The 15251-nt window shown below is 56.1% G+C and overlaps 1 protein-coding gene across 1 annotated transcript in view; it reads left to right on the top strand.

Annotated features, from left to right (window-relative positions):
• Window positions 1–15251, top strand: part of SHANK2 (SH3 and multiple ankyrin repeat domains 2) — a 490038-nt gene that overhangs the window by 21172 nt on the left and 453615 nt on the right. The window contains 1 exon segment of the mRNA XM_042904258.1: window positions 3422–3522. The gene's annotated coding sequence lies outside the window, so the exon portion shown is untranslated.

The raw sequence follows: 15251 nt of genomic DNA, 5'->3' as shown, positions 1-15251 counted from the left end.
CTTGCTTTGGATTTATTTTCCTCTCCTTTTATTCACTTCTTGAGATGGGAACTTAGAATTTGAGATTATTATTTCTTTCCTAATGTATGCATTTAGTGCTTTAAATTTGTCTTATTATTGCTTTAGCTGTGTCTCACAGAATTTGGAATGTTTTGTTTTATTTTATTTTATTTTGTTTTATTTTATTTTATTTTAATTTTATTTTTTGTTTTCATTCAATTCCATGTATTAAAAACGTTTCCTTTGAAACTTCCTTTGACGCATGGGTTGTTTAGAAGTGTGCTGTTTTAATTTAAAAGTATTGGAGACTTCTGTCACCTTTCAGTTATGGATTTCTAATTTGCATCTGTTGTGGTCAGAGAACACACTATGTATGATTTCACTTTTAAATTTGTTGCAGTTGTTTTGTGGCCCTAGATATGATCTATCTTGGTATATGTTCCAGGAGCACTTGAAAGAGTGTATATTCTGTTGTTATTGAATGGCATGTTCCATGAATATCACCCAGAATCTGTTGAGCTCTTCCACTTCCTTGCTGACTTTTCTGTCTAGTTAAATTCTATCAGTTGCTGAGATGGGAGTATCAAAGTCCCTAACTGAAGTTGTCTCTTTTTCTTTTCAGTTCTATACGTTTTTGCTTTATATATTTTTCTCCTCTGTTGTTTGGTGCGTATACATTTAAGGTTGCTATACTTTTTGGTGGATTGACCTTTTGTCAATTATAATGTTCCTCTCTGGTAGTTTTTTGTTCCAAGTCTACTTTATCTAATATTAATATAGCTATGTCTACCTTCCTGTGGTTAATGTTCGTATGTCTTTTTTTTTTCATTCCAATTATGTCACTATTTAAAGAGAATTTTTGTAGACCTCATATAATTGGGTCTTTTAAAATCTTTTAAGTTCAAATAAAAAAAGATAAAATAAAATCTAGTCCATTTGGCCAATCTCTGCCATTTAACTGGTATATTTTGACATTTACTTTTAATGCAATTATTGCTATGTTAAGGCTTACATCTGCCATTTTGTTTTTTGTTTTATGTTTGTTCTGTTTTTCATATCTGTTATCATTTTTCTGCCTTCTTGTGGGTTATTTGAATATTTTTAGCATTTCAATTGGATTTATCTATAATTGTTTTTGGGCTTTGCTTAGCTTTCTAAGTGATTAGGCATTATATTTTATATGTATAATTTTACCACCATCTACTGTGATACCAGTTTGAGTGAAATATATGAACCTTACTTCCTTTTATGTGTCTTCACCCTCCCCCACTTATAATAATATAAATGTCTTGAATATTTTCTCTACGTGCATTTAGAACCAAATCAGATTGCATTATAATTTTTGCTTCAATTGTTAAACATAATTTAGAAAATTTGAGGAGAGAAGATAAGCCAATTTTATTTACCCCTATTTTCCCTTACTGTGTTCTTTTTTCCTTCCCAGTGTTCCAGGATTCCTTCTTTTATTGTTTCCTTTCTGTTTAAAGAGCTTTCTTCAGCCATTCTTTTAGGATAGGGCTATTGATGGAAAATTCTCTTGGTTTCCTTTTGACCAAGAATGTATTGATTTTTCTCTTTTTTCTTATAGGATATTTTTGCTGGATATAGAATTCTAGATTCATAGTTCTTTTCATTCGTTACTCCAAAAATTTTGTGTGTCATCCATAGTTTCTGATGAGAAATACACTATTACTGTAGTTGTTTCCCTGCTATAAATAAAGTATCAGTTTTCTCTGCCTGCTTTCAAGATTTTTCTTTGTTATTAGTTTTCAGAAGTTTAATTATGATTCATCTTGGTGTGAATTTCCTTGGGTTTATTCTATTTGGGACCTGTTAAGCTTCTTGAATCTGTAGGTTTATGTCTCTTGCCAAATTGGGGATGTTTTCTTCGTTATATTGTTGAGTACTTTTTTGGACCTCCCCATTCTTCTCTCTTTCTGGGTCTATGATGAGGTTAGAGGCACACTGGTCCCTGAGGCTCTGTTTAATTTTTAGTATGTTTTCTTTCTGCCGTGCAGCTTAGGTAATTTCTGTTGGTCTGTCTTCCAGTTATTTCTGTCCCCTCCATTCTGCTGTTGAGTCCATCCAGTGAGCTGCTTATTTCAATGACCACATTTTTCAGTTCCAACATTTTGACTTGGCTCTTCTTTGTTTCTTTGTTCAGATTTTATGTTTTTTTTTTTTAAAATGAAACTTCCAGTTTTTTCATCTGTTTCCAGCACGTTCCTAATTGTTTATTCTTATCGGGACTGCTTTAACCTCTTTGTCAGATAATTCTAACATCTTTGTCACCCCAGTGTCAGCTGCCATGGATTGTCCTTTTCCCATTTGAGATCTTCCTGGTTCTTGGGATGATGAGTGATTTTCGGTGGAGATGAGTATGTTCTCATATTATCTGGTGAGACTCTGTATCCTCGTAAACCTCAGTTTCAGCTGGTGTTCTTTGACACTGCTCTCTCAAGGGAGGAGAGGGTGCTGTCCCATTGCTGCCAGGTGGACATAGCAGTCTTATCAACAGTTTGGGCTCTGTTGACACTCCAGTGGGGAAGTTCTTTGTTATTGCTGGTGGGGTTGGGTGCTCCTGCTCTCTATGTGGTCCCCACCAATGCCGTGGCGGGGTGACCTCATTTCTGGTGGTGATGGAGAAAGTCCTGACTTTCCATTAGCTCTTTCCTGACACCAGCTCAGTGGGGTGAGGGAGGGGGGGGTGCCTTGTTACTGCCGAGTGGGTATGGAAACCCAGTCTCCCCACGTTGCCCACACTAATGCCATGGAGCGAGAGGAGGATTCATTACCACCTGGTGGGGAAAAAAGTCCCAGCTCTTACTTAGGCTTTTTTGACACCACCCAGTGGGGGGTTGGGGTGCCTATTGCAGCTACGGAGGGTGGCGGTCTCAGCTCCCTACTCAACCTTTGCTGCGGCGGGTCCGGGTGGGTGCCATTTTTTTCTCTGGTGTCTGGCTGCAGGAGAGTGGTCATTGTGTAAACACCTTGTCTCATTAGGCTGCCACTTTCCTGGTCCCTTGGCTACAGAGAACAATCATCCGTGGTGGCTTTTTGTCTGCTTCTACCGAACGTCTGGGTCTCCAACTTCTTTAGCTCCATGCCTGGGCTGGACGAGGCAAAAACCCAGCCTAGAGAACTGCCCACCGTGCCGTTCCTCGGGGTCCCTAGTCCCTTGCCAATCTTCCTCCTTCTCTCCCCCTTCAGGAGTCTTGTGTGTGTCTTCTGTACGACATCCTGGTTTTTAATTGCACCGTGTGGGAGAGATGGGGAAAGGCGCACCTGTACCGTCTCGGCTGAGGCAGAGGTGCAGCCCCTGGATTTTAGCTCAGAGACGCCAGGATCCGCTTGGAGATTTCACATTCTGCCCCTCGACAGCATCTGCCTGACCATGTCCTGGTCTTCTTGTCTCTCCCAGCTCTGAAAGTCCCTCCAGTCTCCGTGCCGCGGCTCACCGGAGCACAGACGCTTCCTGTCCTAAGAAGCTTTTCTGCAGGGCCCAGTCTGCCAGCGCCTCTGGTGAGTTAGCGCATTTTCTCCTTGTCTTTTTCACCTGCAAGCTGGTCGCCACCGTCCTGCTGTGGTGTGCCTCACCCCTTTTGCACTGTGGCCAGAGGATGGTCAGTTTCTTATCGTCAGGCTCTTGGTTTTGTGTTAGGCTGGCGGGGGGGGGGGGGGAGAAGGTGGCTGGAGTTGTCCTCAACCCTGGAGAAACAAAGTTGCTCCCTGGTCCCCTGCTGATGTGACCTCGAGGGGACTTACCAGGACCATCGCTTGGGGCCCCAGCTCTGCCTTTTCCTGTCTGCTCTGCGGTGTCCTAGCTGCCGTGCCCGTACTGGACCCAGCCAGTGTGGCTAAGGGTTGATGGAGGACAAGAGGGGTGCTCTGAGTGTCCCTGTACCATTTTTGCATGGTCACGGGGACACCCGTTTGTGCTTGGGGGCAGGGAACAGTGGAGGGAAGCCCGTGACCTTGGTTCTACAGAGTCAAGACACGCGCTGAGCCCATTGTCTAGAGCCCAGTGCCCGTTTTACTGAGCACCTACTGTGTGCTCCGTCGGCATTGTTTCACGTGCAGCATGTGGTTAAAGGGTGGGCACTCGCTGAGTGCTGCCTGGGTGTGGATCTCACCTTGACCGACTTCACCTTTCGAGGTTGTTGTCATGCTCAGGGGAGGATGTGGCACCCAGCATACCTCACTCTCAGCCACAGGGGCATCGGGTGGCTTAATTCAGCTCAGGCTGAGCACACACTGTGTCCTCTCCCCTGGCCCTGTCACCGGCGACCATCAAGGAAAGTGTGGAGGTCCAAATCCCTTTGAACAATGTTTCTCAAACTTTTGTTGTTGTTGTTGTTGTTGTTGTTGTTGTTTTTAATATTTACTTATTTATTTGAGAGAGAGATGTTTTCGATATTTTTTTCCTAATTGTCCACCCCAATGAGTTGTTCGTGCTGTGAAATGCTGTGTATCTGTTCGTGTGTCTCTTCTGTATCTGCACCTTATACTTAAAAACCCGAGGATCTGTTTGGCCCCCCGAGACCCTGGTGAGAACACGTGTCCTGGGGATATGAATAGAGCAGGCAAGGGCAGAGCGTAGGAGCCACTGTCCCGCCCTGGTCCTGGTCGCCATCGGCTTTGGGGGGCGCCTCAAGCTCCCTTCCTCCCAGCCCTGCCTGAAACCCAGTTGGACCCTCCTCTTCCCCTGTCCGGGCCCTTCCACGGCGTCCCTCCGCCTGCTCTGAGCTGCGTCCCGCCCCTCCGCCGGCGAAGATGGGCGTTCTCCTGGCAGGGGGTGGTGGGGGGCTCCGTGGGGGACCGTGCCAGCCCCAGCTGTCCTGGCTGAGTGGGCAGGGCCGGGATCCTCCTGTCTCCAGCTGCTGCCCGGTACTGTTCCCTTGTCGGGCTTTGAACCCCGGCCTGCACCCAGTTCCTGCTCCTCTGTTGTTGTTGCCTTTGGGGGCGTCTGCCTCAGGCCCGCCGGTCCGTTCATGACCCAACGTCCCTGAGCTCCAGCTAGCACCAAGGCCCTCTGACTTCTGGGTTTCTTCATGACGGGAGGACACTGGCTGGTTGATTGGAGCTCTGGCCTGTCCCCGTGCCGGGGGCTGTGAGGGGGCGGCTGTGCTGCAGAAGTTTCTCTGGAGATCCTTGGTCAGGGTCGGGCCTCGAGTCTCTCCATCGGGAACGTGCATCGGCTCCCCGTTGGTGGGGAACACTCGATCTCAGAGCAGCCACCCCTGCGATGGTGGGCATTGCCAAACAAGGGGAAGGGAGAAAGGAGGAGCCGGTCTGGGCCCCACAGGAGGGCTACGAGTGAATCTACGGTAACAGTTGGCCGCCTGTAGGATACGGGGGTGGCTGCTCCCTGGGAGACTAGCCCAGGAGGAGCTTCCCGGGGCCCCTCGGCTGGAGGAAGGATGGAGGTCCTTGTGTTGTGGATGCGGAGGGCCTTCCGTCACCGCGACGTGGCTCTTCTGTGGGCAGTGCTGGGGCCCGGGCTAGTGGCAGAGCGGAGGCAGAATCCTCCGTCAGGCCGAGGTTTACCTGGGCTCCTTTTCCTCCTTCTCAGCTGCCCGTCCGGCAAGGGACCCTGCCCCTCAGCGGCCTCCTGCTGTCCTAAGGGCCTCCGTTCATCACGTACGGCCCCTCATACCCCCCACGCCCCGGCGCCTGCGTGGGGCCGTGTGTCACGCGATAAACCTGCGTGGGCTGTGGGTGTTTCAGACTCTTTGCTGCCATCCCCTCCTGCCGCCTCTCAGAAAAAAGCGGGAAAGGACCCTCGAGTGGCGATTTAGTTAGTAGCCAGGATGTCACCTAAGTAGCGGCAGAAGGGTTCTGCTTTAGAGTGACAGTTAATTCACTTTCTCACGTGAGTTCTCACAGACTCGGAGGCATTAGCCTACCTGCGAATGGGATTCGGATCTCCTCAGGTGTTCTTTGTTATTGCCTCAAATGATCCTTCCCGCTTGCGGGTGTAAGCGGGCACCCCCCCCCCCCCCCCCAGTGAGGGGTCAGAGAGCAGAGAGGGTTTCTGGTGCCCCAGGTGGTCGTCCTAGGGAATGGGCCGCCAGATCAGTTCCTCCAGAAGGTTCTCCTCCGTCCTCGGGAATGGGCCGGGTCGTTTCACTCTGACGGCAGGGCCTCACCTGAGGACCAAGAATTCTTGGGCATCTCGCAGGTTCTAGCACCGGATGCACAAGAAATCTAACTCAGTAGGAATCTGTCTTTGTGGCCTCCTTCCAAAATGATTCTGCTGCAGGCCGCATCGGTAAAACTCCGCTTTAACCCCTCGGGATCCTTAAGACCAACCTCTGGGGTAAGCGAGCATCCTTACAGTTACGTACGGTACTCATCCTGAGCTTCCTGGCAGCCAGGGCGAAAAGGGAACAAAGTTGAGCTGTCTGGTGTCTCACCCACGGCAGGATTTTCCTCGGCATTCCAGTCTCAGGACCGTTTTCTGTGTGACGTGGTGTTTTCAGTTGGGGTTTTGCAAAAACAAAAAACAATGTGGTTTTCAAATACTGTTTGGCTTTAGAGAAAGCTGAACAGCTTTGAGGTGGACCCTAGGCCAGGCCGGGTCAGGTGTGTGTTGCTATCACAGATTTTGAAAGGGACTCAGGTGAGGACCTTAAGGAGCCCTGGGCAGAGGTGACTTTGGGCAAGGACAAAGCTGTCCTCAAAAGTACATGGAGGAAGAAAAGACAATCGACTGAGCGCACGCTGTGTGATTCCATTTCTGTGACTCGTCCCGGGGGGCAGGTCTCTGAGACAGGAGCGCCAGGGGGTCCCAGCGAGCCCTCTCGGCCTGAAGTTTTAGCGCCGTTCCCCTGAGCGGGGGTAGGGAGGCTTCTAGGCTGCAGTGTCCCCAAGGAATCGGGTGGGGGGGGCAGGCTGGCCGCCCACTCCCAGGGTCCTATGTCCGAGGACCCGGGACGTGAGGGGAAGAGAGGGCGGCCAGCCACACGTTCCGTCTCTGTTCCCTGAGGTATTTTACCTCCAGCCGTGGGGCTGCCGAGCGAGTTCTCTGAAGCAGGGAGGGCCCGGTCTAGGTGTGGAATGCGGTTCCTCCGGAAGCCCGTGCCCAGTGGGTGGCAGGAAGCAGGTGGAGTGACTTACGACCCGGTCTTCTCCGTGTGCGGCTGGATTTACTGGGCTCGCGGACACAGCCGGTCAGTGAGAGAGAGGTCAGGCGAGGCTGGATGTAAGTAAAGGTGTATTCGTGTGAACACAAACGTGTACGTGTCTCTTTCAACTGAGAAGAGCCTCACAGCCAAACGGGGGGCGTTCTTGGCGGGGAGGGTGCCATTGGGCGTCAACCACCAATCACCAAGGGTGGGTTTACAGGACAGGCCCTGGGAGCACCCTAGGACTGAGGTTCACCCCCGAAAGGGCCCCTGGAAGCTCGCGAAACTGGCTCATTTTCCACCTCTGGGGGCCACAGACTTATTTGGGCGTCCGATGAGTCTCCTGGGAGGATGTGGGTCTGAGGCACCCGGCTCCCGTGTCCAGTGTCTGGCAGGTTGTGGCCATTGTCCTGCTCCCGCTAAGGAGTCCACGCCACGGGATCTAATCCCGGGGTGGGGGGTGCCCCTCAGCGTGTCTCCCCGAGGAGCCAAGGTCCAGGGGCTCCGCTGGGGGACCCCGAGTGAGGACCTCGTGTCCAGAACGTTTGCCGTCTGAGAGCCCAGGGGCCGCAGCCAGAGAGCTGATGCTGGACTGGAATCGGAGCTCACTCAGCTGCAGGGGGCACCGCTTCGGGGCTTGATGGCTTTGCGGGGAGTTCACGAATGCCAGGAACGTGTCCCAGGTCTAGGAACCGAGTCTGCGTGTGCGCGTTGGCGCGTGCACGCCCGCCGCATGCTGTGGTCCCGTGAACACGCCCCCCACGGGAGGGGCGCCGTGACCCGGTGAAGGCCAAGCACGCGTGAGGCGCCGTGTGACATGGGAAGCCCGACCCACGGGCTGGGTCGCTTGGCCGGATCCCCAAGCCAGAGCACCCTCTGCAGGTTGTTCCAAGGCAGATCAGCTGTGCCCGTTCAGGTTTCCCTGGGGTGGGGAGTGAGATGTGCGTCCTGAGTGGCCTGGCCAGGTGGCTCCCGTGTCCTGCAGGGTGGCTTCTGGGTCAGAACAGCCCTTGGGAGCCTCCCACCCCGTGCTCCACGCGCTTTGCCCACTCCGTGTGGAGACGTCCCTGTGCCCCGGGCGGGCGTGTGCTTGGCCTCTGGTGTCCAGTCTGGTGCCCTCGTCCTCCAGTTCCTGCCCAGCCCGCCCCAACCCCGGGTGACGTGCAGAGACTCGGCACCTGACAGGGAGTTTTACACGAAGCTCGGGGGATTCGATTGGAAGGACAGGCTGTGTTTTGTGTCGACTTTTTCCGAGACCGTGGGGGTGAGTGTCCTCCCTGTTAGGGATGATGCTGATGGTACATTTCGCTTCCTAAGATATCTTCATCTGGGGAAATAAAACGTTTGACATCCCAGCTGCGCCATGGAATTTCTTAATCGCCCTAGCCTGTGATACGCCGACATGTGGTAGATCCTTGTCTAAATCACAAGGGGTGCGTGCATGTGTGTGTGCACCCTTGGGCTCTGGCTGTTTCACATTATTGTGTTGTGTTTGTTGCTGTTTATTGGCACTTATGTCTGGGGTTAACGCTGAGTGCCTTTCTGGGTGGGTGGCCTTAAGCCCATCTGACAGATAAGAAACTGAGGCTTGAGATTAAATATCCCCCTGAAGGCCACACGCAGGGAGAAATGCAGGGAGAAACAGAGTCAGCCTTTCTCATCCCTGAGATGCCCTTTGGCCCCTGTGCAGTGCTGACTTGGCTCCCGTGTGGGCTCCTTCAGGGCTGTGTTATACCCAGCTGTGATGTCTGAAGCACCTGCCCAGGACTCCACAGGGGGTGGGGGTGGGATCCCCCTGAAGATCACACGCAGGGAGAAACAGAGTCAGCCTTTCTCATCCCTGAGAGGCCCTTTGGCCCCTGTGCTGTGCTGACTTGGCTCCCGTGTGGGCTCCTTCAGGGCTGTGTTATACCCAGCTGTGATGTCTGAAGCACCTGCCCAGGACTCCACAGGGGGTGGGGGTGGGATCCCCCTGAAGATCACACGCAGGGAGAAACAGAGTCAGCCTTTCTCATCCCTGAGAGGCCCTTTGGCCCCTGTGCTGTGCTGACTTGGCTCCCGTGTGGGCTCCTTCAGGGCTGTGTTATACCCAGCTGTGATGTCTGAAGCACCTGCCCAGGACTCCACAGGGGGTGGGGGTGGGATCCCCCTGAAGATCACACGCAGGGAGAAACAGAGTCAGCCTTTCTCATCCCTGAGAGGCCCTTTGGCCCCTGTGCTGTGCTGACTTGGCTCCCGTGTGGGCTCCTTCAGGGCTGTGTTATACCCAGCTGTGATGTCTGAAGCACCTGCCCAGGACTCCACAGGGGGCAGGGGTGGGGTGCTTGTGTGCAAACCCAGCTGGATGTGCCCTGGAATTTGGAAGCCGCACCAGACAGGATAGGGTTTACGGGACGGGGATTCCATTTCCGTCCTTGGACTTGAGCCTCTCCTAGTCCATCCCGATGCCCCTCTGCTCTCACCTCTGCTGGGGCTCCCTCCTCCCTGGATGGCTACTCCCGCCTTAGCACTTCCCACCACGCAGTGACTCCTGCTCAAGCCCCAGGTCATCCAGGTGCCTCCCCAGCCACGCCTTGCCCACGCCTGGACCTCACCGAGCACTACCACGTTCACCTTCCGTGCCCCTCCTGGGTTAAAATACAGCGATATTGGAACAGCTGCAACTCCAGGGCGGCCTTCTTCACGGTTGAACTTTAGACGTTTTGAGGTCTTTAGAAATTTTTCTGGGGAGCAGGCTTCAGACGGGCTGAAACCCAGCACATCCCTCAGGCTCTAATCTCCGGCTGTCTGTGATTTGTTACTGGAGTGGGTTGAAACTCAGGGAAGGGCAACCCAGAAGCCAGCAGAAGGGATGCAGAGGAATCCCTTACTCATTGTTCAGCTCCTGAGCCCGGAGATGAGCAGTCCCTGTGGGCCCCCTCCCGAAAGGCCGGCTCTGGGCTGGTCTCCTGGGAAATGCCACCTCGGGGATTGGTCAGAGCTGTTCAGATTTGGGGGCTGAGGACGAGCAGGCCTGGATGGGGAGGAATCCGGCTCACGGGGTTGGTGGTGGGGGGTGGGTGGGGGCACTGGTCCTGGCCTCTGGGAAGGTCCTTGCTCTGTAACTTTCTGTTTGGTGGAATCCGGATTGTCTCGTTTTTCCTCCCTCCCCTCCTTCCTTCCTTCCTTCCGACTGGTGACGTGTTTATCATATTGCAAGCTGTCACCCGATTGCCTAGGTAGCAAGCCGGTCTTTGGGAAGCACACGGAGAGGAGCTGCGTGGTATCGCCGTGGCTCCGTGGCCGTGGACATGTGAGTCATGCAGCTTGACGTCTGTCAGAAGCGTGGGCAGGGATGAGAGGGTCGGCTGCGGGTTCCCAGTTGCTCTGAATACTTAAGCTTCTGCGTCTCTTTTCTGTTTATTCCTTCCACCCACGTGTGCATACACTCACCTTCCGTGCGAATCATCCCTGGGTGTTTTCCGAGGGGACAGTTCAGCGAACAGGAGCGTTTAACGCTCCCGGAATAGATTCGCCGTCCCGTTTAATGAAAGGCACGGGAAATGCCGGATGTGGAGATGTAGTTCAGGCCCATCAGGCGTTTTCTCGTGAGCGCACCTGTCTGCGGCGAGGCCTTTCAAAGGCGGGATCCAAGGGGCCCCTGCGTGGCTCAGCTGGTTAAGCGTCCGACTCTTGATTCCGGCTCAGCGCGTGATCTCGCGGTTCGTAGGTTCGAGCCCCGCGTCGGGCCCTGCGCTGACAGCACGGAGCCTGCTTGGGACTCTCTCTCCCTCTCCCTCTCATCTGCCCCCCCTCCCCCCCCCCCCCCCCCCCCCGCTCATGCTTGCACGCACTCTCTCAAAATAGATAAATAAACGTTAAAAAAAAGACGGGATCGGAGCTGGGGAGGAGAACCTGCGAATGCACCACCAGCGTGTTGAGGAGGACACAGAGGACGTTGCACTGACGGGTCCCTCCACGCTCCCCGCCTCCGTCAGAGCGAAGGCCTAGTGGGTCAGGTGTCCTGAGCTGGTCTGGGGAGTTCACTTGTTCGTTCTCCCTCTTGTGTTCACGGAGCCGTCACTTATGGGGATGCTGACAGCCCCACACGGGCCGGCCTGGGGCTCGGGGACCGAAGTCAGACGTGGGTCCCCAGGGATGGGGCTGGTGGGACCCTCGTGGTGACGGGAGCCCCTCCCCCCGCCGCAGCCCAGGGGCAGCTCTCTGGTCTCCCCTCGCTTGGACCTCTGCGACCACGTAAGATGACCCTGGGTTCGGCCCCGTGGGCCCCCTGCACACCCTCCACACTCCCCGGCCACCAGCCAGCTCGCGAATAGCCCTCCCTGGTCCAGACTTCCAAGTGTGCGTAGGGGTGACCCGGTAGGTCGGGACGGAGCCTCGGCAGACCTGCCCCTTTTCTGCAACATTCCTCCTGGTGGAATTTAGAGAGAATCCAAACGTGTCCCACCCCCATTTCAGGAACTTGTGGGCGGCCGACTTGGGTCTCCTCATATTGAATTCCAGCAAACAGGTGGGGAGGACCCCGAGGGAGGATTCTGTCCTAGGGGTGAGGCCAGGCCCTCACTGGTCATCCAGTGGGACAGTGGTGCCTTGGGGACCCTGTGGCTGCGCTCTCCCTCCTTCCTCCCGCCTCCCGCCGGACCGTGGGCTGGGTTCCGGGAGGGAGTAAAGAGGCCAGAAGACGGGGACCCTGTCAGGAGTGCGGGCTGTGGCCAGGCTGAGGCTGGGCAGGGCTGCCGTGTCCCGTGTTGGGGCCGGGTCAGCATCCTCTGACAGAGAGAGGCTGTGACTGTGGGTTCTGGACAGCCCAAAGCTGCTGAGAATGACACCCGTGGTCCAGGCCGGTCTGGAAGATGAGGCGAGAACCTGGCGGGCTGGGCCACACCAGCGAGAGGCCAGGGCCCGGGGTCCTTCCGGCCACACGGCCACGGGCTCCCGGTTCCTAAAACGGGGCTCCCAAGAGCCCCGGGCGCACGGCGGCACCGTGGGGACACAGGGTCTGCCCTCTCCTGTCTTCTTCCTCTTGCCCCTCACGGGGGCTCCCTTCGCGGGAAAGGGGAGGCAGACCCAGATGCAGATGCTGGCCTCCACCGCTTAAGTCTGGCTGTCTCCTGTCTACACTCAGCTGTGTCCTCAGACAGAGGACCCAGCCCCGGGTCCAGGCGTCCATTCCTCTGCCCGGCATCCTCCGCAAGGGATGGGCCGGTGGGGAGGTGGTGTCTCTAGGGCGTCTGCCCCCGGCCCCCTCCCTGGGCTGCACGGCTCTGTGGTCAGCGTGGAAAGACAAGGGGCTGTTTGTGGTGACTGCTGGCCTCCTCGTGTGTCTTACGTGGCTTATATAGGAACCGTCTCCAAAGCAGACAGTGGCCCCGGCGAGGCCTCGCTGGGGACCCGCGGGAGTCCTGCTCTCTCCTAACAGTGCGGGGGCCGCCGGCTCGGGACAGACACCTGGGGTGTCTGCAAAGTCCCCCTGTTTCTGCCGTCCCGCGGTGGCGGCATCCGCCACGGGGAGGAGAGACCACTCGTGCTGCGTCTGCTCGGGGATAGCCCGTCACCCGAGAATTTGCCTGTGGGGACTCGGGTCCCTTCCCGCACAGCCTCGCCTTACAGCTGTCTGGGCCGCCCAGACGGGAGACGCACGGGATCCTGTTACCCGTCTGTGGGATCCCCCCGCCGGGGCCGCCGTTCCTGGGACGCGTCGCCGGGCACCTGGCCCTGGTGCTCCGACCACCGTGTCAGCAGACAGAACGCCTCTGTGCCGTTGGATTTGCGTCTTTGACGGTTACGAAAACGTAAATGGACGCAGGCCTCAGTTTCCCCACCCTGCCACGCAGCCCGCTCGTGGATTACAGCCACAGACAGGACAGGTATGTCCAGGGGTCCCCGAGACCACCCCCCGGGATCACAGAGCCTCCAGAAGGAGCCACGGAGCTCAGTGGAACACAGTTGTGGAAGGACCCAGGTTAGAGTCAGCAGGGGTACGGGGCCGTCCAGGAGAGACCAGGCGCCAGCCTCCAGCCGTCCTCCCCGTGGGGTCTTGGGGACGGTGTCGAATTCTGCCGGCAGCCACGTGTGACCGCACATGTGAACCGTCGCCGGTGAGGGAGGCTCCTCGAGCCTCGAGGCCGGGATCTTACCGGGGGTCGGTCACCTAGGCACGGCCGACCTCGGCGTCCAGCCCCTCCAGAGGCTTTGGCCGGCACCGGTGGGCCGGGGGTCCCCATTCCCAAGTCACACTGTTAGCGTAAACCGTGTGATGTGGCCCAAGGCCTCACGTGGCAGAAACACTGGATCACGTAGATCATTCCCAGGACTCGGAGGGGCCACGCCTGGGGCCTCCGGAAGGGGCCGGGTTCGGGCGGCTCGGGCCTGCTGAGTTCACCCTCCCCCCCACAGCAGCCTCGAAGAGCGTGGGCGCCGTGTCTGAGCCACGCGGGACCACGTCCCGGTTCCACCACGTGTCAGCCCCTGGTTTACGTGGCTGTTACTTCTCTCGGAGCCTGTCTTTCCTTCTTGGAGACCGGGTGGTTAGCAAATGCCGGGCTCCGACGACTCATGGGGGCTTGTGGTCTCGTTGTGGGGACAGTTGGCTTGGCCTGCCTGACTCTGCCCACGCCCACCCACTGCCCTATTTCCCTCGTTCTGTGGAGTCACCGGCGTGGGAGGAAGGATCCACTGGGCACCCACGTGGTACCGATGGGCAATGAGAGTCCTGTCTTCCCGGTCTTCCGCCACATGCCTTCTCAAGGTTTGTCCTGAAGCGGGGACGTGGCCCCAGCATGGAGCCTGGGGAGGGTGCTGAATTTCGAGTCACTAAGGGTGAGCCCAGAGAGCTGGTCTTCCCCGGATTTAGTTTCTCATCTTGGAACGTGCACACCTTCTCCTCCTTGAGGGTCTCCAACCAGCTCAGCTTCCCAGGGGCCCAGGCTCCCCTCAGGGCCTGTCTGATCCTGGGGCTGTGGGTCCGGGAGGCCCTCCCCATGCGCAGGCCCCCGTCGAGACCCCGACAGAAGAATCACTCAGTGATATGGGAGGGATCCCCCATCGGAGCCCTCGGGGTGACAAGAGCCAGCCCTGAGAATCCCAGGGAGCAAAGGTTGCAGGGTACGAGGATTCCACCCAGAGCGGGAGGACTGACTGCCTGTGGAGGAAGGGTCCAGACACATGAGTGCCCGGCAGGGTCTGCGTGGGGGCGGGGCCAGCCCCCCTTTCTGCTGTTACTTAAACACAGGGCTGGGCTCCTCGTTGGCCAGGTTCTCGCTGTGCCCAGTCTCCTTGTTGGCCTGTTCTCTGCGTAGACACCACCCCTGCTGTCTGCTAGACAGAGGTCCTTGGAACAGAGAGTGGCCCAAGCCTCCCTGGGCTGTGATTTCTCCGTTGACAGCCTTCGAGCGCCAGGAGGCAGTTGGCAACAGCCGGGGTGACTTGGATGGGGGACAGAGAGCGTTTGGGCTGGGGCCACGGAGACCATTCAGTACAAAATGTCTGATGTGGCCACTGTGTTGGCTGATTAAACAGCAAAGTGGTGAATAACCCACTGAGCCCATCCTCAGCGAGCAAGCTCGTCCCCGAGCCCTGGTGGGGGACAGCAATGCCACATGGCCTGTCTAAGGCCCCGGGGGCCCCACGCCAGGCCCAACTGATTCCAAAGGCCATCCCCACCCCGTGCGGCTGTCGAGGGTCACTTAGGCCTGGGTGTTTTCACATGTTTTCTGTATAAAAATTCACGCATGTTGCCACCCTATAGAAAATTGGGAAAACAGAAGACAGGGCCAAGGTCGCCCAGCGCTGGTGCGGGCCGTCCCGGGGACGTCTGACTCCCTGGCCTTGTGGGCCGTGGCTTCCACACCCGGGTCAGCCCCGTGTTCCTTGTTTGCCCTTCTGCTCTTTCTGTCTTAACCTGAGAAGGTGGCCGTTAAATGCACTTGGCAGTGTGGCGGTCCAGGTGGGGCCAGGAGCCCTGGATGCGGAGGAGTAGAGCCCTGGGGGTCAACCTGGGCGTGCTCTGGCCCACCTGTGACTCGGGCACTTTCCCATGGTGGCCTTCTGCCGGTCCCCTCTGGATGGTGGCACTGGCTGATGTGGCCTCCTTGGACACCTGTGCGGGCCACCTGGCTACAGGCT

Source organism: Panthera leo, chromosome D1 (assembly GCF_018350215.1).
Source record: "Panthera leo isolate Ple1 chromosome D1, P.leo_Ple1_pat1.1, whole genome shotgun sequence".
NCBI lineage: Eukaryota > Metazoa > Chordata > Mammalia > Carnivora > Felidae > Panthera > Panthera leo.
This window is presented reverse-complemented; position numbering and strand designations above follow the sequence as displayed.